We start from the raw sequence: 24048 nt of genomic DNA, 5'->3' as shown, positions 1-24048 counted from the left end.
ACACACCTTGAAGTAACAAATTGGTGAATTTTGTTTTTGTTTTTTTTTTAAATGGTGAATTTCTTTTTTTTTTAAAAAATAATAATTAAAAAAAAAACTTCAAACATTTTTGGGAGGTTTTTTTGGAAAATGCCCAACCGAAAGGGGAGGAGACAAGGAAGAAAGCAGTTGGTTTTTGGTTGACCTAGTAGATTTGGCAGCTGCTATAACATGCATTTTTGTCCAAACCGTCAAGTTATGGCTTTGGCAGCTGTTTTAGCAATGCATTGGAGATGCTCTTGGGTTGGCGAACTTTTTACTAAAATAGTCACACAAAAAAATAAAAAAGTCAATAAGATAATAAGATAAAATGTTACGTTCAAACCATAATCATTTTAATTTTTTTTCACAAAAGTCAAAAAATTTAACCTAAACGAGATTTAGCCCTAGGCTAAAATAGTCCAAAAAAAAAAAAAAAAATACCAACCAGACTTCCCAAATGAAGCCTTAGAATGTAGAAATTTAATGTGTGATTTAGATGTAATTCTTGTATTGTAGAATTCATGAAAAATTCTCCTATACACACCTCATATCGCATATACTCTTAAGTTATACTATTTTTTTTCTTTAGTTATAATTAATTTTCTTCTTAGTTATGATCTTATTTTAGTTATGAATTATGAGATCTTTAGTTATGCCTTATGAATTGTTTAGTTATGACTTTTTATTTTTATTTTTTAATTATGATTCAAAAAATATGAAATTATGTTATTTTATTGTTTAGCTTTAAAATATGGGGATGCAACTCGGGCGGGTTCGGTCGGGTTGGGGGTCTGCCCAAGCCCGACCCTAATTGTATTTGGCAGTGCCCAAGCCCGACCATGAACCCGAGCATTGCTGCCCAAGCCCTACCCAAGCTTTGTATTTTGAACTCGGGTTAGCCCGAATTGCCCGAGTCCAGAAACCTGTAGGTAGATCTAAGGGTAGACATAAAAGATGCTAATCTAATGGTAGAAGACTAACCAAAAAAAAATAAAAAATAAAAATTAAGACTAACTCTTTTACTTAATAGAAGACTAACCAAAAAAAATAAAAATTAAAACTAACTCTTTTACTTAATTTATATATATTATATAATTTATTAAATTATATATATATATATATATTATATTATATATTATATAATATATTAAATTCAATTCGGGTTCGGGTTGCTCGGGTTGGCCATTGGTTCTGCCCAAGCCCGGTCCGAATTGCAATTCGGGCATCAAAAATCTGCCCAAGCCCATCCAGATTACAAGATATAGTTGCCCAAGTCCTAAAAAAACTCGGGCTGAGCTCGGGTTGAGCCCGCCCGAGTTGCACCCCTAATAAAATACATATGGTACACACCCTTTCAGAGGTGTGGACCATAATCTTTTTGAGAGCTCATACAAAAAATGAATATCAATCATCTTTTTTTTTTTCTTGTGGAGTATTTTGAGTTTTGTTTTGCAAAATTGGCAGTAACTTAAGACATTATCTAGATAATAGAATTCTCCTTATTATTAAATTAGTGCAATAAGAGCATCTCCAATGGGAGCTATTATTGTCAAAATTTGGCAGCAGAAAGACCAAACCTTGCTCTAATGGCAAGTTATGGCAGCTGTCAAATATGGCAAATGTCAAAACTTGTGTAGCTGACATAATTGTCAACTCACAAAGACAACAGCCCTCTCTTCCTCCTAGCAAAACATTCATCCCTTCCTCCTGTCCAGCATTTTTGTAGACGAAAGTTGAAAACTGGTGTGTGTGGGACATTTGGCCAAACGATCGGCCGAACGTCCCCCACCCACCAATTTTTGTGTCAAAATGGCAAAAATGACCGCTCTCTATTGAAGCACCATTGCTATAATTTTATCTAAAGTCTACTATTCATTGCCATAATTTGACAATGACAATACTATTATAATATTTGCTATTAGAAATGCTATAATGAAAATGTATATCAAACTTAGATTTGTACCTAAGATCAGCAGTTCCATTCCTCATCTCATTGGTTTACACAATTTGTTTCATTACTCTCCCTCAAGTTTAAATTTAAATTTGAAAAAACTTAATGTTGGTTACCGATCTCGTTTTAATTATGAATACCGTTAAAATTGATTCTATAATCTTAACTTTTCTATTTTATCGTATTTGTATTTAAAAAATAAATCATTTTTTTTTTATAAAAAAAATCTAGTCCCTATACTTTGACCCTTGTGTCATTTTGATCCTTATAATTTTAATTGGCATGATTTTGATTTTGAATTTTTTATTTTGTATTAAATTGGTCCAATTGATTTCAATCATTAGCATTTTTGAATGGAAAATGCACACATAAGCAATATGTGTCATATTTTTAGGGCCAAAATTATGAACACGATCAATTTAGTAATTTAACATCAATCAACTCAATGATCATTTTTTGTCAAAAAGTCTAATGGTTTTATTAATTGGATCAAATCAACAAAAGCTAAAATTAAGGGTCAAAATTAAGTAAAATTAAAATTTGAAAGACCAAAATGACACAAACGACAAAATGTAAAGACTACTGATATATCTACCCCTTTTTTTAATGTAATTAAGCTTACTTTTTTCCATTTCGATAATGTTTGAACTAGCTAGAGATCTTGTAGGCAGTTAATAGTGTAGGCGGTTAATAGTGTAGGCTTGAATATATTTGGTGTTGCTTCCAATTGCTCCTTTTTAACATGGCAAGAATCATGATTTATCTACTCCTTTATCATGATATACTCTTTATTTTTTATTACAATGAAGTTCTGACTTTGCCCCCAAAAAAAATTAAAAAATTTATTGCGCTATGGAATCATGACAATACCAAAGTTAATTTTTGACATGCAATAATCTCAAAATATTATAACAACACCACTACATCTACATAATTCTTTTCATCTGAATGTGCATAATTGAGACTCTTAATTGTATGCATTCAGACAAAGAAAATTATGTGCATAAATCAATAATCATATTATAATTTGACAATCTTGCTTCAATTGAGGGAACGTTATTTCTTTTATTTTTTCCTCACAAAATATCAAATGAAAATATTGTAAACCATTCATAAGAAACATAAAAAGAGAATTTTTCCAAAGTACGGCAATAATTTTAGCAAACCGATAGAAATGAATTTTTGAATAGCCTTGCCAACTTTTTAATTTGGCAAGAGTCGTAGCGTGCTAAAAACATCTCCAGTGGTGTGCTATCCTCAACGTCAAAATCAAAATTTGGCTACTAACTATACCAAACCTGTCTCTAATTGAATGCTATTTTTCATGTCAAATTATAATAATGTTCAAATTTGACGAGATATAGCCCAACAAATAGCATTCGTAGTCGCAAACGAAAGGAACCCACATCCCACTTTTTCTTTCCATTGCCCCATTGCCTGGACAGGACTCATCTGATTTCAGTGGAAGAAATCAAACTATATAGCATACACTATGGTTCCCGAAATTGCAAAATATCAATTGACACAAAAATTGGGAAGTACAACATTACTTCCTCCGATTCAAGTTTAGGGATATGCAATACAGTAAGGTCACATATTTCAATCATTTAAACTCTCAAGCGAACAATTGAAAGATATTCTGTTGTAACTCATGGGTAGAAAGACAATGTAAATTCATTTGTAATCGAACATACCAATTATAAAGAGTTGATTGACGAACTCATAACATATTAGTACCAAGGGAGAAAAAGAGAAGCAAACAACATTATTTACATCTAGAAGGTAACAAGGAAAAAAGAACACACACACACACCAAAATATATATATATATATATATATATGTTTGAGTACTCGGACCAGTCATCAGCAACTTATGAGGAATAAGCAAGTCTGTCCTAAAGCTTGACATGGAATGAACTAATACAATTTCACCATTTTAGACGGTCTGAGTTTTAACATTTTCCTAATAAAACTAAACATGTAAATACTCCCATCAACCTCACATCAAACATTGAAGGTGTGTGGGTGATTTTCCGACCACACTGCCCGCTTAGTAATTAGCTGGAGAGCACTGGCAGAATAGATGGCACCTGACTGACCTGCAACAGAAATATAAGAATCCCGCGGTGGTTTCGACCACCCGAGGGCACTCCGATGATCAAGTCAGTATATCTCTCAAAGATAAATCAAATACTAAACTCACAAGCTTGAGTATCAAAAGCATACCTTAGACCCATGGGGGTGCCTCTCTTTTATAGCCAACACAATCCTAGTCCCAAAAGGAGCCTGGTCCTAATGGACTTAGGATTACTGCTAATCTGGGACTCTCAGTGGGATTAGGATAAACTCTCTAAGAGTCTTATCTTTACCCAAACTGAAGTCTTCTCCCAATCTAGGACTCTTGTCCATATCCAAGTTGAGTTCCCTCTTCATTCTAGGACTCTTGTCCCTTATCCGCTTATCTCGGATTCCGATATCTTCGGAGGCAACCTCGGCCTAGCCGAGATGACCTCGGCACAACAACCAAGACACGTGGCACCTCGGCTGACATGTCGGCGTCACCTTGCCACGTGTTGGTACTCAGAAAATATTTCCCCACAGAAGGATACTAACGACATTCTAACTCATCTATTAGTGCCAAATACTCTTAACCAAAGAGCTAAAAGCACCACATTTGGCTCTCAACAATTTTAGTGTTTGGACACAACTAATAACAAAGTAGAAATTTCAAATTCTGGGAATTTAAGGATTAACTTGCGATTCATTTAGGTAGGAAATAAAATATATTCCTCCAAATGCCCTTCAATTCAAATGCCTAATGTGATGGTGCTGAAAACATTTTATGTTTGTTAAAGGACATGATTACATTGGATGAATATATTAAGTTTAGGGATGCAATTATTACAAATTAAATATTAGGGACCAAAATAAAACAAATTGTATAATTTACTCTTCTTTTGTGCATCTACAGATTCTACACAGCACATTAACTACAGTAACATATTTTTGAACCCAAAGAAGTAAATATGTTCATTCAAGACCATATGTTGACTGTTTTACCTTGCAGTTCATTCCAAATAGTGAAAAAAGCTTCAATTTACAAAACTTTTGCAAACCATGCCCAAAATCAGAAGTTCAAAGTCTCAAGCAATTCTTGTTTGCGTTGAAACACATAAAGAAATAGGACAAAAAGCAAGAAACTGCACCTTCACCATATTTCAAATCCATAAACAAGCTGTGGTAATCAAAGTAGCTAACAGCAAGCCTGGCTTTCTTGACTTGTCCGAAATAGCTCCTGCGTAACTACACCCAAAATAGAACTTTCACTCTCTGAAGCACCACTGCAATCTGTTCATCAGTATTCCTCCAAGAAAAAAAGGTTGATTTGTTTTCTACCGGCTCAGCTTCTGCACATCCGTTTCATTAAATTATAAGTCAGATGATATCATACTTTAATAAAAGCCAATGTAGGTCTTACAAAAGATTATTTTCGTAAGTCAAAATTTTTCAAATTTTGCATCAATTGCATGGGCTTTAATATGAGCCATGAGAAAAGCAAAATATAATGATTGAGGAATCAGATTGTTCTCCCAAGTTTCCCTATCACTTTTTTTTTCCCCCTGGTTTTTATTTCATTATTTATTTACTTTTGGGTGGAGGTGGGTAATGAATATACTGCTCTTAATCTGAATCTCAAGTTTTAGAAATCAAACCACAGTAAAGAAAAGGAGGAAGGTGAAGGGGATCTATGCTCCACCTCAATAGTATTGGTTGAAAGAATAATCCCAAAGCTCCTGTTCTACATCATCTACAACATATATATACTACTCTTTCACAATATTAATTGTCACTTCAACTCCCATAATAGGTATTCTACAATATCAGGTAGACAATATTTCAAATTAAAACCAAAACACGCTTATTCCCAAAACAAACTTTAACTTGTGACCTCTATTGCCTGCAGATAGGCCCCTTAAACTCTAAATTGAAGACACCATCGTGACAATTTTTTATCACAAGTTCTTCTAAAACATATCATCCAACACTTACCATGTACGCCTTAGAACTCAAGAAAGTGTCAAAGCTCCAACTCCAAGAAATTTAAAGAGAATTAAAAGCTGCACATAATTGTGCAGGTGAACATAGTCCAGAATCTACGAAAGTGCATTAGCCAAATTATTTTGTTCAAGATTAAAAATTTGAGAAAAGTCAACAAAGACATATAGCAAACAAACTTCACCTATTACAAATTGTCTTGAAGTATAACATATACAAGAGCTTCCACGGTAGATAAACTCAGAATGATACACAATGATTTCAATTTTAAAAATTTACCTTCGCAAAACAAAAACAAATAGAAAGATAGATGTACACCTTCAAGCTTTCTCCTTTGGCAACATCCTTGAGGGAAACAAAGCTTGGAATATGAGCAGCCCCACAAAATGCAGGGTTGATGTTGATCCCGTCAATATTTAACTTCTCAACCCTACCTTCCTTAGGACTATAAAGCACGAGAACACCCTTGTTAACATGCATCAAAATTTCACTGATCTTTGAAATCATAATTGTTTCATAATAGTCACCATACCCTCTCATACCAGTCACATTCCCAATAACGAACTCTTTGCTCCAAGACTCCTTAATGCCATAATCTTTCATTATCCATATATCCCAATGAAAGGGATTAGAAAAATCACTAATGGAGAGACTATCTCTTAACACACCCACACGTACAAAACCCATAAAATTCTTCCTAGGCAGACCACACTCAGGAGGTTCAGGAACAACCCGAAATTGCTCAGACCCAAAATCAAAACAACGAATGAAGTCGGGACTATCTTGGGTGAAAGTAAGCCAATGAAGAGCCCCATTCACGAAAGAATTGACTGAACGATTAATCAAATAGTAAGGAACAATCCCTATGTCTCTCCACGACCCTTCACAAATTGTGTAAATCGTAGCCTTGGCTTGGTTAATGGGGTCGAAAACCCGATAAACAAAAAATTGTATAACCTTGTATTGGTTAGTCATTGGACTAAAACCAAAAGCAGTGATGGTACGATGTTGCTGTTTTCCATCATATGTTGAGATGGGTAAGGTAATGTACTCACCCAGAATCGGATTGCATACGTAAATGGGGTTAGAAATACAGGACAAACAAAGCAAACCATTGCAAGAGGTCACTGTTTGGTGTTCGAGAATTGGGAAATTGATTTTGGAGCTGAATTTCAATTGGGTTTCGCATTGTAGGTCGATCAAGCGGAGTTGTGTTGATTCGGGTGGTTTCTGTAGATGGGTTTGATCAAGAGACTGATTGGTGATCTAGAGAGGTGGAGCTTGGCGAAGTAAGGGTCTGAGATTGAAAAAAACCAGTCTTTGCAAAACGAGTAGGCAATGGAAGAGCGTCTTGATGGGGAGCCTTGAGAGGATTTCAACGATGATCTGGGTTGGAAGTTCTTCCGGGGTGTACTGTTTCTTCCATTTGCACTGATTCATCATCCTGAGATCGTTTCTCTTGTATGAGTGGATTGGAAAACTATGAGGGAGGTTGGGAAATTTTGATTTGTATTGGTATTTATAGCAAATGTATTTACAAGGAGGGTGAGATTGAGATGTGGGAAAGATAGAGAATCATTTGATTTGTTGGGAAAGATGCGTTTGAATCACGATTTATAAAATCCAAAGTAATGATTATTTTAGGACAAATTACATATACCCTTCGAGGTTTGGCTAAATTACAGATACTTTCTTGAGGTTTGAGAAATTACGAATTCCCCCCTGAATGCTATATTTGCATAAGAAATTAGGAGGTAATTTGTTATGAAATATAAACCTCAGGGGGTAAATTGTTATGAAAATACAAACCTCAGGGGACGGGATGTAATTTTTGAAACCTCAGGGGTATCTGTAATTTAGCCAAATCTCGAGGGGTATACGTAATTTGCCCATTATTTTATGACTGATATAATCCAAAGTTGGAATGTGGATTCCTTTCGTCTGTGACTACGAATGCTATTTTAAATTTAGATTCTTCCTTAAATTATGTTTTCAAAATAAAATTAATATTTATTTTTTAATTTATGTATTTTTTATTAAATTATAAAATAAAATTTTAAATTTAAATTCTTTTTAAAATTATTTTATTACAATTAAAATAAGATCAATATTCTGATGTGTCATAATATTATTATGGGTTGTTTGACATAAACTAAATAAGTATACTTTTTGACTTTTTATAAAATATGAGTTGTGTTTGAAGTGATATGGTAGAGAGATGATGTGATTTAAATAGTGACTTTTTGAATTTTTAATTTTTTTTAATTATGCCAAACCAAGCCTTAGTCTAAACATAATATGTTATTAAATATACGTATTTAAATTATTAATTACTATTAAAAGTTTATATTTTTATTTTTTGTCATTTTTGGTTTTAAATTTTATAAAAAAAAATTTATATCCTTCTAAATTATAGGGACTTAAACAAGAATTTTTTTTAATACAAATTTTTTTTAAAAAAATACAAAAATATTTAGAAAATGAATGACTTTTTTAACAATTACCAAACATAATAGAATTTTTTTTTTATCTCAATTGTCAATTAAACAAATTAAAATATTTTTTTTTTTTTTGGCTTAAATAGTTAAGAAGTGACTTTTGCTAAAATCAAATAGAAATAAACATTTTTTTTTTTTATTAAAAGTGATAGTTGGTGAAACTTATTTTTTTTAATAAAAAAAGGGAGTTACATGTGATAATTTATTGTTCTAGCAATACTACAAACTCACACTTTCACCCATAATGATGTGACAAGGGAGTTGGACCCTATATCATTGAGTATATAGCAAATCAAGAATTGACATATATGATACGACATCATTGTGGATACAATTGTGAGTTTTTTTTTTTGTGAGTCTCTAATATTTTTTTTTATTGTTCATCTAAACGTTTTTAGCACTTGCGGAATATGGTGGATCATGTTAATTTTTTTTTAAAATCTCAGTTGTCAATTAAACAAACTAAAATAAAAAATGAAAAAAAATTGGCTAAAATTCCTAAAAGGTGAGTTTTGCTAAAACAAATACAAATAAATGTTGTTTTTCTAATAAAAGTGATGGTTTGTTAAATATCTCTTTTTATTTAAAAAAATGAGGGTTATAGGTGATAATTTATTGGTTATCTATATTATTTTTAGATTAAATGAGAATACCATTCTAAATTTTCTTTTTACCTTTTTTTTATATATAGATACTTTTGTTTTGTAGAAATTTAATTTTATTATATCTAAATACTTTATTGTAATTTTTAAATTAAAAATTATATTTGAAAAATTATATTTAAATTATTTTATGCCATTATAAAATATAATTTTTTTAATATCAACTTATTTGATGATCCCTTTCTAAAAAGTGTATTTGCTTTTGTTCATTAATATTTTTAATTAATCTTATTTATTATTAAAAAATAAATTAGCAAATAATTTTATATATTTATATATACAATTTTGTTTCAATTGCTCAGGTTATTTGGTATCTCTGTCCAAGTCTATTCATATTTATTCGAATTTTTTAATTTTATATAGGTTCTCACCGAATTAAAAATTATGTTCCACAATCTTTAAAAATTTACAGGCTTGACTCAAGTAGCTTGGGTTCAACTCACCCAAATATACAATTTTAGCAAGGGGTTCAAAGTTACATTATTGAAATTGTGACAAATTAAAAATTAATACATAAATTGTGATAAAATTATAAAACTTAAATTGTAAGTTTCAATATATTTTTTTTATTTTCATAATTTACATTCAAAAATCTAATTATTTATATTATTTCATATAAATATATTTTATTAATTACTTCACATCTTGTGCATAGCACGTGTTTTCACTAGTTGAGAATTATACAAAATGAATTTTTCAAATTATCGAAACAAAATTTGTGATAAATCTCACAACTTTCTCAAATTTTCTCAAATTTATGTAAGAGCTTAAGAGAAATCCAATTCTTTCCATAAATTTCTTTCCAGATACCTGATATAAACACAATCTTAAAACCAATTTGACTATCTTAATCGGTTATGAATTTTTACGCTTAATAAGTTGAGTTCATCTTCTGTGCATCATTTTTTTGACAATTTGAATTTTAAAAATGATATGTTTCCCTTCAATTAGAATTACAAATGAATCGAATTGTTCATAAACAAGTTCGGCTCAATTCATTAAGAGCTCGGCTCGACTCGGTTCGGTTCGTTAGTAAACGAGCCAAGCTCAATCTCGAATATTAGGCTCATTTAGTAAACGAGCCGAACTCGATCTCGCATAAACTCGACTCGTTTATCTTTATTAAATTATATAATAAATATATTATTTATATATTAAATAATACAAATAATATTTTTTATTTAAATAATATAAATAATATTAAAAAAAAACTATCGAGCCAAGCTGAACTCAAATTTCATTAATATTAACGAGCCGAGCTGAGCTCGAATCCAGTTCCTTTTTGAGCCGAGCTCAAACTCAATAAACAAGCTTGATAAGTAAATGAGCCGAGTCGAACTCGGCTGAGTTCGTTTGTAGCCCTACCTTCAATTATTATTTGGATTGGAGAATTTAGTTTGTTGGGATTTATTTCACGTTTTATCAATGTAAATGAGAACCCAACACACATATTATTTCTTTTTTAAGTTTAGTTTAATGGATTTATTTTTATTTTTATTTTTTTGCTTTAATTATTTCTCTTCATTTTTTTTAGAAAACCCCATGTGATAATTAAGATGATCTATAAAGTCCTGGTGAATTTTAATTTTTCATTACTTTGCAAATAAGGACAAATTACCTACACCCCTTGAGATTTAGCTAAATTACATATTTTCCCTTAAGATTTAGCTAAATTACAGATTCTCCCCCTAAGATTTAGCTAAATTATCATTTTTAAATAAGTTATGAAATGCAAAATTAAAATAGAAAAACACTAATCACATTACAAAAAAATTAAGGTTTTAAAGACCAAAATTTAAGAACAAAATTATTTTTAGGAGACCAAATATTTTTGTACCGAAAAGTGTCGTCATTATATTTTTAACAACGATAATTGAACATTAATGATTAATTATTATCTTTTTAGTATCAAATTTTTTTGTCTTAAAAAATAAATCATTTTGAGATCAAATTATTTTGTTCCTAAAATTTTATTTATTATTAACATTTTCAAAATTTTATCGCTAAAAACCTTATTTTTAACTTTTCAAGACAACCTTTTAACGACAATCTTTACGACGATAGAAATTAGTCTTTAAATATTTTTTGTAACAAAATTTTTCACTTTTAGAAATGAAAAAAATTAATCTTTAAAACTCTTATATGTTATAATGTCAGATGATGAAAACATCATAAAATTAATAAATAATTAAATAAGTTAAAAACACAAGAAATGACTTATCAAAAAATTCTTAAAATATATTTGATTTGATTATTAAAAATTTATTTTTAATTTTTTTTTAAAAAAATTATAAATTAATTTGGTTAAGAAATAAAAAATAAAAATAATTATTATTTTTATATAATTTTACTTTTTGAGTGATTAGAAATAATTTTTACAAATTAAATATATTTTTTCATATTTATTTTTATTAAATTAATTTTTTTTCTAAACAACAAATCAAACATAATTATGAAAACTTACATTTTTTTTTTCCATCTAACGTAATTCTTTTGTAAATTTTGTTAATTTATCAAAAAAAATTTAACAAAAACAACATCATCCATCAATTTATATTTTAATAATATCAACTAACCATTCTTAATGTTTAGTTAACAATAAGAGTTAAATTGTTATGCAAATACAAACATTGAGAAACGAGATGTAATTTCTAAAATTTCAAGAAAAATTTATAATTTAGCTATACCTTAATGGAGGTGTACGAAATTTTCCCTACAGTTAATTTCTCTATCCACCAATATTTCCTACTTGCAATTAGTTTCTCTACTCCCCCTATTTTTTTTTAGGTAAGTAACTACTCCCCCTATTTTCTACTTGCATCATCAACAATAACACATTATTAAAACCCAAACAAACTTCAGTTCACAAAACTTTTGCAAACCATGCCTTAAATCCCAAAGTTCAAAGTCTTAAAAAATTCTTGTTTGTGCTGATACAGTAAAAAAAGCTAGAGCAAAAGGCAAGAAAAACAAGAAGCTATGGTAATTAAAATAGCCATTGCATAGCAGCAATCATAGCTACTAACTAATTCACCCAAAAGGGCACTTCCACTATCTGTAGCACCACTACAATCTATCGTTCTTCCTCCCAGTAAAGACAAAAAAAGCTTCAATTCCTTTCGCGCTCCTCAGCCTCTGCACATCCTGTTCATTAAATTATAAGTTAGACAGTGGCATACTCTAAGCAAAACCAGTTTGGATCTTTCAAACGCTTTTTGTGTCATAATTTTTTCAAAAAACCAGCATGTCAAATTTTCTACAGATGGCCATAATCTCAAATTCATCTTATGTGAATGATTACTCCATTACTTGGCACAAACCATAGTACCTTTTTTCACAAAAATGGACCCAACTAAAAACCAATCAGATCATCTTCTAGCATATACAATCATGCCAGGTACACACGAATCACAAATTAGGTATTTATTAGAGTATATACAGAAGAGATGCACACCAATCAATATTAGTACTAGTGGGATCAAAGAGATTACTGGTCTACCAAGTAGACAACTTTTTTATTCATAGAGAGGAGTATGAATCCCAAATGAATTATATAATAACTGCTACAAAGTTTTACCTAACCAACATACATCACGTTGGATTTTCCACATGAATGTCACAATAATGAATAAAGAACTCAAATTTTCTGCCCTAGCATCATCGAGCATTGCATAAACCAATTAAAGTATGACACAAAGTGGCTCAGTACTGGATACTAATCAATCTAATGAACTTGCACTGCAACAGCGATAGTTTAAATTTGTCCAAACCACACCAATGTAATACAATACGACTAACCTTGCCAGTGGATTTACATGCATATTCATGATCCAATGAATGCTTCAAGGTCTATGATAATGGTTTCAGCTGAACTTCGTTCTTTTTTCTCAAATTCTTTTGATAGGCCTATAATATCTTTTGATTTTTTTTCCCCCTCATCCTTTATTTAACTTTTTTGTTTTTTTTTTTTTCCTTTGAGAAAGTGAGGTTAACAACTAGGCTGCATCTGGACTGAAAAGCAGCTGGCAAAAATGAGTGTGGTTGACACCTTTAAGAGGAACACAGATTTCCAAGCTTGAACCTCCAAGAGAGCAGCCTTACTACCAAGGCAATTGACTTGGGTCGAGAGAATTAAAGAAAGCGAATCTGCAAGAGAGCACATGTTTTCACTGACTGCATGGATTTTCATATGAGGAGCCATGAGAAAGGCTAGATATTATGATTGAGGAATCAAATTGTTCTCCCCAGTTTTCCTCTCATTTTTTTCTAGAGGGGGTAGGGTAATGAATAAACGGCTTCAAAGCTGCAAGCTGAAGTTTCAGAAATCAGAGGGGATGAAATAAGAAGGCTCAAACCCGTTCTATCCACCATCAATCCCACTCTCTCACATGAAAGGCACAGGGGACCTCTGCCCCTTCCCCTGTAGAAGATTGGGAGGGGCATTTTCTGAACTCTAAGAATGCCCAAGTGTTTCGATAAGAGTCTTCCTGGGAAACCTAGAATCCGTCAAATTGATGGTAAGAGCAACGAAAAAGAGAACGAGAAGCCACGTCTAAGAAAGTGAGGAAGATAAAGGGCAGCTATGCTCTACCTCAATAGTATTGTTTGAAAAATAGAATAATGCAAATGGTCTGATTCTACATCGTCTAATGCTCTATAATATATACCACTCTTCCACAACATTAATTATCACTCCAACTCCCAGAATAGGCACGATGGGAAAGAAGAATTATAGAACAAGCAGCCACAACTAAGAAAATGAGGAAGGTAAAAGGGACCTATGCTCTACCTCAAATAATTTTTTCTTTATTTTTTTTAACACAACCCAATAATATTGATTGAAAGATGAGTGCCATTTTGGGAACATAGTAAAAAGCCACATTTTTGGACAAAATATCCAAAAACATAGCTGCCAAAAACACAACAAAATTCCTTTGGAAAGTGCCAAAAACGCAGCCCTAAAATTACAAATTAGGGCCTATGAAAAAAAAATTAAAAAATAAATCTCTTATGTCGGGTAAGAGTATTTTGGTCATTTTAATTTGATTTGACACCATAAATAAATATTAAATTAAAAAGCAAAAAGTCAGCTTTTTACCAACTTTTCAAATCACTTCCAAAAAAGCCAAAAAGCTTGGTAAAAATCCAAAAGCCAGCTTTTTACCAACTTTCCAAAACAACCCTGAGTAATGCAAAAGGTCCTGTTCTCATATGCTACTCTATAACATACACCATTCCTCAACATTAATTATTACTCCAACTCATAAAACTAAAACACACTGTAGACAATAGCAACAAGGCAAATATAGATGGAGCATTTGCAAAGCCATACAATACAACTAGCTCTTGTTTTGCCAAAGCCAAACCCACGAGAAAGAAGACAGAGGGAAGGAGTGCTCGGAACATCCCGGATACTTGCAAAGGCAGCTGTTATATATTTGGGTCTAGACACAAGGGAGGAGAAAGACACAAACATTTAGGCTGGGGGTCTTAACCTTGGATACTTGCAAACACTGAACAACAAGCAAGAAGCTGACTGGCCTTTCCTCAAACCCTAAGGCCTATGGTCTCTATTTGCAAAAAGGCCCCTTGGACTCTAAATTCATAAGCATCTCCAACCACATCCTCTTCTCAAGAGGATGGGAATAATATTTTTTATTCAAAAAGTAAATATAGAAGAGGTCACTATTCATTCAAACTCCAACCACAAACCTTCATTTCTTTCATTCAAATTCCAATCAAAAAGTAATTTTTATTCATTAATAAATATTTAATTTTAAAATTTTTGTAAAATATATTTAATATTATACTCATTTTAAAGATATGATTTCATACTTTTTATTGATGTCAATTTTATAAAAATTAAATTTACACATTAAAAGTTATTTTGAATATAATAAGAAATATAGAGTGAATAGTATTTTAGAGTCTCCTCATTTTGTTCATTCTCCCTTCAAATTTGAAGGATCAATCCATTTTCCTTCATTTGGGAGGAAGAAATGAAGGATGGAAGTAATACATCAATCTAGGAAAAGTATGTAAGAGCATTCTTGACCCTTCACCTTTTTTTTCATCAAATTGTTTCAACAATTTAATTCAAAAGCTTGATTTAATATTAGCTCAATCCAATGGTGAGAATTAAACTTTCCATCAAATCTTTTTAAAAATACGCAACCTATCCCAAAAATCTTCATTTAATCAATTCAAGTGAAAAAACACCATCTCCAACCCTTATCTTTGAGCACTTTCATCAAATTTAAGTGAAAAAAAAGGTGGTGGGAAATTTGATGAAAGATTTTATGCATACCTCATTTGATGAATTTTTTTTTATGAAAACCTGATTTGATGCAAGTTTGATGAATGAATTAGATCTCACTTTCACCAAATTTTTAAGTAAATTTAAATTTGGTAAAGGATTTGATGAAGAATTAGAGATGCTCCAACACAAATTATTTTGGTCAAGAATAAATTTCAACAAAGCTAAAATGCCAAACAACAAAAATATAGAGTGGACAAACTTGACATAGAGAAAAATGTCAGCAAGTGTAACATATACAAGAGCATTTATAGCAGATACTACAAACTCAGAATGATACATAATGAATTCAATCAAAAAAATTTAAGCTGATTAAACAAAAAGAAAAAAGAAACACAAATGTGTACCTCCATTGGCAACTTAACAGACAAAAGAAACTCTTTCCCCTTTGGCCACATCCCGGGGGGAAACTAAGCTCGGAGTATGAGCAATCCCATAAAATTCTGATTTGATCCCATAAGTATTTAGCTTCTTAAATTTACCTAACTTAGGATTATACATCACAAGAGAATCATTGTTAACAAGCATCAAGATTTCACCACTCTTTAGAATCATAATTGGCTCATGACGGTCCAAATTCCCTCTCTTACCAATCCCATTTTCAATAACCAACTCTTTGCTCCAAGACTCCTTAATCCCGTAATCTTTCATTAACCATATATCGATACGACGAGGGTTAGAAAAATCACAAATAGAAAGACTTTCACGCAGCACGCCCACTCGTATATGATCCGGAAATTCCTTCCTATGCAGACCAAACTCAGGAGGCTCAGGAACAACCCGAAATTGCTCGCTCCCAAAATCAAAACAACAAATGAAGTCGGGACTATCGCGTGCAAAATTAAGCCAATGAAGAGCTCCATTCACAAAAGAATTGAATGAGTGATTTGTCAAAAAGTAAGGAACACTCCCCATTTTTCTCCACGATCCTTCACCAATTGTGTAAATTATAGCTTTCGCCTCCTCGCGAGAAGTCCTTAACTCAGTAATGGGGTCAAAAGAGTCGTCCAGCTCTTCAGTTAAGGGGTTGAAAAAAGACTCGACAAACTTTTTAATGATGGGGTCGAAAAACTCGACAAACCGTTGGATAAAAAACCGAATAACCTTGTATTGGTTAGTCTTGGGACTAAACCCATAAGCAGTGATGTAACGATCATATATTCCATCATATATTGGGAATGGTAAGCAAGTGCACTCACACAGAATTGGATTGCATATGAAAATTTCAGGTACATTACACAAGCAAAGCAAACCATTGCAGGAGTTGACTACTTTTATTCCCAGAGATGGGAAGTTGATTTTGGGGATGAATTTCAACTGGGCTTCGCGGGGATGGATTTTGTGGAGGATTTGGAGGTCGACCAAGCGGAGTAGACTCGATCGGTATTTGGGTTTGACCAAGAGGTTGACTGGTGATCTTGAGAGGTGGAGTTTGGCGAAGTGGGGTCTGAAATGAGAGAAAGCCAGTGTTTGGAAACGAGTTGGCAAAGGAAGAGGGTTTTGATGGGGAGTCTTGAGAGGATTTCAAGGATGATTTGGGTTGGAAGTTCTTTTGGGATGGAGTGTTTGTTCTTGTTGGGTATGATCTGTTTCATCATCGTTTCTTGTTTGATTTCTGGTGTTAACGGGAGATTGATTGTTGTTTGGCTTGAATGAAAAGGATTGAAAAGTAGTGATGATGATAACAATATAACTGGTGTGATAAAAGCGCCCTGTTGATTATTTTATGGTTCGATTGGGAAGGAAAAGCTGGTTTTATTTATTTATTTATTTATTATTATTTTAGTTAAAAGAATTGTCACTTCTTCAAAATAATATAATAAAAATAACTCATATACAGAATAAATATGAGAAATAACATACTTTCATACATCAGAGTCTACTGTTTAACGACCAGTTAAATGTCATGTAGGCTTACATATTTCCAAGTCATTGCTTGGTTGCACAAATTGAATCTCGCTCATTACATCTTAAGTCCTTGGCTTTACAAATACCAACATACACTCAACAAAACATAATTAAGAAACTCTTGCTTCCCGAAAGTCCATCCACGCTATTGTCTAGCACTCGGCCAAACAACAAGTGAAGTAGTACCATCCATCATTACATTACACTTATGAAATGGTAAAACCCATGGTTTGATCTTCAAATCCGAAAAGCATTTCCTGTACACATGTACAGGCAGGGGTGAGCAAAGCCCACCGAACAATCTCATATTAAAATATCAAAAGATATGCGGGACAAAGATACTTATACATAAACGTGAAATCATATCATGTCAAAATCATATGATTTTATTATATAATCTTAAATTCAAGGCCTGCATATTCATATGCCACTAAGACCAATCTTATTCCATTTTCCTTCAATTTATATCCAGTTCATATATGCTACTCAATTCATGAGTTAAATTCATTATCTTTCAATAACCAAAATGAGACTACAACTCAATGGTTTTCTAATTATGCACAACACACATAAACACTTCAAATTTTGCCATTTTACGGATATTTTGTCCGAAGGAATCGGCACCCATTTCTATATAGATTTTTGGGTCTTTCACCGAGGACACTCCGGCCAACTTGCTTTAAATGGAGTCCATTCCCTTTTTCCTCCCAAATAAATATACATATGTAATGTATTTGTAAACATAATCGTATATAGAGTACATCCCCTTTCTCCTCCCAATAAACATACATATGCAATGTATTTATAACATGGTCATATATGAAGTACATTCCCTTTCTCCTCTCAATAAACATACATATGCAATGTATTTTTAACATGGTCATATATGGAGTACATCCCCTTTCTCCTCCCATTAAACATACATATGCAATGTATTTTTAACATGGTCATATTCGATGACAACCAACAATAGATTAGCATTATATCGCATAATCCTCATACAATTTCTACAACAATCATAGCTATCCTCCACCGATAGCCCAATACATACATTTATTTCCAAGAGATGTTTAATATCAGAATAAATAATTTATTCAAAACTTCCGTAGGTGAGATAATACATATCCAATATCACCATCTATATCAATAACCATTCAATTTAACATATTCAATGTTAATTCCAATTATTTATACAAAATAATCATTTTAACAAATTAGGGCAAAAATCCCCCATTTCCATTATTGACCCAAACACCCAAAATCAACTATTTTGGTACACCAAGATCTTATATTCAAACCCCACACTCATTTATCTCTTATACATCAAAAACCCCTCTTTTCATTTCTATAGCGACCCCGGTCTTTTCCCATTTGATTATTGTATCCGGACTTAGGTTCCGTATATTCTGTCATTGTATAATTGTTGTTGTCGTCCTTTATTTTCTCATTTGGAGTTATAGGATGTGTTGGGCAGGGTTGTTTCAGGTTGGTTGGGTTCGGAAACCAATTGTTGCTGTCCAGTTTTTGGGTTGTTCGCTCGAGCAAGGACTTGGTCGCTCGAGCGAGGGTTGTTTTGTGTCTGGTGGCTCGAGCCAGATTATATTCGCTCGAGCGAGCGATTGCGTCTAGTATAGGCCTGAGGGCAGTGTTTCTTCGCTCGAGCGAGATTTCCTTCGCTCGAGCTAGAACCCTGTCGCTCGAGCGTGCTCCTGGGTTGCAGACCTGAAGCATTGCATTCTTGGCTCGAGCGAGCTTTTCTTCGCTCGAGCGAGGGTTTCGTGTGTCTGGTCGCTCGAGCGACCAAGTGTTCGCTCGAGCGAGCCTGTCGGGTTTATATACGCAGCAGCGGTTTTTAAAACGTTTTTTCACATTCTTTTGATCCTAAAACCCTAGTTCCGAGTTCTCTCTCCCTCTACTCACCTTCTCTCTTAGGTTTCATCACCTTTTAGGGTGTTTCTACCCTAGTTGCTTTATTAAAAAGATAGAGTGAGTCGAGAGCTTCGTTTTAATCTGAGAGTTTGTAGTTTTGGAGCACTTGGGTTTTTGGGTCATCATCTCCGTCTTCTCCATTCGGGTTATCTTCTTCGAGGTAGGGATTTCCTACTCCATTTTATAAGTTTTGTTCTAAGTTCTGGTATATTGATATGTTGGGGTTACTTTGGTAACTTTGGGAAAACCCTAGTTGTATTAATAAATTAATTTGTATAATTAATTTAAGAAAATTGGGGAATTTGGTTAAATTCATGAAATTGAGGAATTCATTGATTAAATGGTGTAGTTGGATAATTTAGATCACTCGCCTATTGAATTGTTGATATATTTATTTTCAGTCTAGAAATAACTGTTTTGGGCTATCGGTGGAGGATAGTCGTGATTGTTGTAGACATTGCATGTGGATTAGGAATGACTGAAACTAATCACATTGGTTAAGTCATTAATTTTGACTATTGAATTAATACAGAAAATACGTGTATTGATTGAGCATTGCATTTGCATATTGTTTGGGAGGAGATAGGGGATGTACTCCACGGTTTAGGGGAAGATAGGGGATGGACCTCTAAACCGGATTTTGTTTGGGAGGAGATAGGGGATGGACTCCATTAGCGTCACTTTTATGTGTGCTTATTTATATTGAAGTGTTTTTATTGATACAGCACTAAAATGTGTATCAAACTGGAAGTATGAAGTGTTTTGATTTGAGCCTGAGTCTCATCTGTTTGTTGACATTGGAAGAATGTGAATATGATATATATAGTTCACTGTTGTAAGTTTGGCCAGGTTCTGAGCCATATTGATAAAGTTGGAAAGTAAAACGTGTCTTAGACATTAGTGTCATGAGACTGTAAAATGATGTAATTGATTATCTTGGTTAACCATCTATTGAATGCTATTGCTTTAATCAATGCTTATATTTGGTTTAGTATATTTCTACTAGGCTGTGGCTCACCCTATATGGGAACATCATTTTCAGGTTCAGGTGATAAGCTACCTCCAAGGACTTAGCTTGGAAGGACTTGGATTTTGAAGACTATTTTCAGTTATTGGTTTTTATTTGTTAGTACATGTAAACACTCAAGCCTAGGGCTTTATTTGTATTTGAGTTAGAACTCATACTTTTGGGTCCAAGTGTTGGCTTGGAAAGATGTAAGCCTGTAGGGCATTTAATTTGATGTTATATATAATGCTTTTATTTAGTAAGACTCTGATGAATGTTACAATGAATTGTTTCCTTTTTAACATTGCGTGTTGATGTTATATATATTTGATGGGTTTATTTTTGAGGGCGTTACAATTTCACACCCAAATCTTAGATTTGTCGAAACCACAACCAAATCTCATAATCTATACACAATAGCAAATAATTAAGCTAAAAACCATATTAGAGTGTAGAAAATCCTTACTTATTAAATATTACAATTTTGAACAAAATTCTCATTTCTCATTTCAATATAATTTCTAATACAATTCCAAGAGATAATACAATCGTATCCATATTCATATAGTCTCCACATGTTAATCACCATTCCCAATTTAGTCATTTCAAGACAAATTTATAACATATTATATATCAAACTTCCAAAGTTCCATCATTTCTCATCCTTCCAAGAAATCTCTCATTTAAATGCAACATGGTAAATTTTCACCGATAGCCAAAATAGTTATCTCTAACATATTAATTAAAAGATAACAATATGGGCATACAAGTCAATATATAACTATAACTTGGAATCTCCCATGATTCCCAACATTTAGAAACAAATTATATTCCACATTTTATCAAATATGAACAACTACACTAGTTTTCATATCACAATCACATCCGGTAACCTCTCAAGGTCCATTTCTAACCGTGTCGGTTTTATTCCAACAAATACATTAAGTAAAATAATACCGTTAATGCCCAAGAAACCATCATTTTCTTTCCAAACTCATTCTCCAAGCATTATTCAACTATGACATCCTATTTTGATCGAAAGTCCCAAAAGTTAAACGTAATTCCTTTGTTTTCTTTAAAAATACTCTTTTGGCCACAAACCGATAAAAATTTCAAAACCAATCGAATTGAAGTCCGTTTTTGTTCAAATTTAAAACATAACTCTTTCATGACCTTACAAACATATTCCAAGTTTACACTTTCGCAATTTGGGCATCAACTTTTTATTTTTCTCAAAATTTCTCTTTTAAGCAAATAAAACACAAATTTTTCAAAAATTCTAATTAAATTATATACAACTTTAAACTCCATATAATCAAGCAAAAGTGCATAAAGAAGTGTAGGAAAAATCTCTACTTAACAATTTACACAATATTCCTCAATATCAATTTATTTTTCTCAAAAATAAATTCCAAAACTCAAGGATGAGATAAATATTTCAACATTAATTTTTCAAAATAAATTATCTAACCATAATATGATGTAGATATAATCTATACAACTATTAAATTCTATTTTCGGATTTTTTTTACAAAATTAACAACACAAAATGAATCTCAAAATACCAACATTCTTAACATTTCAACATAATTTTTCTTCCAAAAATTACCAAACAAAAATCTGAAAATATATCTATATGCAATACCTCTTATAATGATATATTTTCTCAAAACAACCCTAACATAGCTTTAATGTAAAAATATGAAGAAAGTCCCTACCTCAAATATGAAGAAAAACAAATTTGAAAATGCAAACGTTGCCCGATCATGAATTCGAGACTACCAGTGCGAAGAGTGCAGCGAGCTCTCCAACTTCCGTTTACAAAGATTGTGCAAAATCTCACTCTAAGGACTCCCACTTTAAGCTCAAAGCTTGAGTAACAATGGTGGAAATTGGAGAGAGAGAGAGAGAGAGAGAGAGAGAGAGAGAGAGAGACGTTGGGAGCTCTCTGCTCAACCAACCCAAGGAAAATGAAATGAAATGGAAAGGAAAGGGAGATGAAATGATGGCAAGGAGACAAAAGGGGGCCCACCCACATGGGTGTGTCTCCCAAAGCTTGATTTTTTTCCAAAAAATATAATTTTTGTAATAATACCTCAAAATTTTATAATATAAATTATAAAATGATGTAATTTTTCTCACCACAAAATATAATATTTTTGTATACCACAAAATATATACTCAATTTATTCACTACAAAAACATATAATTTTTCACCATATGGGACACACCATAAAATCAACCATTAATATAGCGATCCCAGGTTTTCCCCTTTATGTACAGTATTCCGGACTTGAGTCCATGATTGAGTATTGTTGTTTATGTCTCGTTCCGTCCTTAATTTTTGGTATATGAGTTTTAAGATGTCTTGGGCGTGTTTTGAACAGGTTGGTTGAGTTTCTGTCTCTAATCTTGTTGCCCAGATTTTTGATGATCCGCTCGAGCGGGTCTTCTTGCGCTCAAGCGGAGTTTGCATCCTTTCAGCATTTTGTGCGTCTGCAGAGATACTACAGAAGTGTTTTTCACGCTCGAGCAGCGCTCCTTACGCTCGAGTGGGTGTTCTGCGCTCGAGCGGGTGTCTGGAGTCTGTAAAAGTACTGGAGGAGTGTATTCTATGCTCGAGCGGGTATCTTTGCGCTTGAGCGGGTCTAGTTTTTGTGTCTTATGCTCGAGCGTATTACTCTCCGCTTGAGCAGACTATACGTATATAAGATTGCGACTGTGTTATTTTAAATCACTTTTTCGTCTCTCTCTCTCTCTCTCTCTCTCTCTAACTTTCCAAAAACCTAATTTGAGAGCTTCTCTCTCCATAATACACCTTCTCTCTACAAATCCATCTAGTTCTAGTTGTCTCCTACCCTAGCCTATTTGTAAGAAAGGTAGAGCTTGGTGTGGGCTACATTTTGATCCGAAAATCTTTAGGTTTGGAGCATCTTGAGTTTTTTCATCTTCTCCATTGGGTCTCATCTCTTGAGATAGGGATAACTACTCATTTTTATGAACTTTAACATAGATGTTGGGCCTTTTGTATAAATGGTTTGATTTGGGAAGTTAGGGTTTGAGATTTGAAATATTGAAAAGAGGGGTTTTGTTCCTTTTGAACTACATATGTGTAGGTGGGTCTTAAAATAAGATTATTGATGTAAAAAGATGATATTTGGACCTTTGGGTCAATGTTGAGAAAAGTGGGAGAAAAGCCCTAATCTATTGTGATGAATTAATTTGTATAATTAATTTGGGAAAGTTATGGAAATATGAAATTGAGTTGGAAATAATGAAATTGGGTAATTATGAGATTTAATGGTGGAGTTGGATTGATTAATCACTCACCTTTGAAATTGTAAATAATTTACCTGTTTGATAATTTATTATCTGTTTAGAAATAATTGCTTTGGGCTATCGGTAGAGGATAGTCTTGATTGTTGTAGATACTGCATGATGATTAGGTGAATTAAAACTAATCAATTGAGTATGTCATTGAATATGATGGGTGGAATAACACATTGAACATGTGCTTTGCTTGATCATTAGATATGATAAGTGTTTAAATACATTGTATATGTATGTTGTTTGGGAGAAGATAGGGGATGTACTCCACGGTTTGGGAGGAGATAGGGGATGTACTCCACGGTTTGGGAGGAGATAGGGAATGAACTCCTAAACCGGATTTGGGAGGAGATAGGGGATGGACTCCAGTGATA

General features: G+C 32.7%; 2 long non-coding RNA genes across 2 annotated transcripts; both read right to left on the bottom strand.

The window, feature by feature from the left end:
- Positions 1-12053: 12053 nt before the first annotated feature.
- Positions 12054-17232, bottom strand: LOC145794802 (uncharacterized). The gene is made up of 2 exons (XR_014334746.1): positions 15852-17232; positions 12054-12332 (listed from the first exon to the last, which is right to left on the bottom strand). It is a non-coding gene; the product is annotated as an uncharacterized LOC145794802 (long non-coding RNA).
- A 118-nt stretch (positions 17233-17350) lies between these two features.
- On the bottom strand, positions 17351-22319 carry LOC145794801 (uncharacterized). Its single transcript, XR_014334745.1, has 2 exons — positions 22066-22319; positions 17351-17669 (listed from the first exon to the last, which is right to left on the bottom strand). It is a non-coding gene; the product is annotated as an uncharacterized LOC145794801 (long non-coding RNA).
- Positions 22320-24048: the final 1729 nt, after the last annotated feature.

Source organism: Camellia sinensis, chromosome 7 (assembly GCF_055761805.1).
Source record: "Camellia sinensis isolate YWXY chromosome 7, ASM5576180v1, whole genome shotgun sequence".
Classification (NCBI taxonomy): Eukaryota; Viridiplantae; Streptophyta; class Magnoliopsida; order Ericales; family Theaceae; genus Camellia; species Camellia sinensis.
Note: the sequence above shows the minus strand (reverse complement) of the source record. Positions and strands in the feature narration are given on the sequence as shown.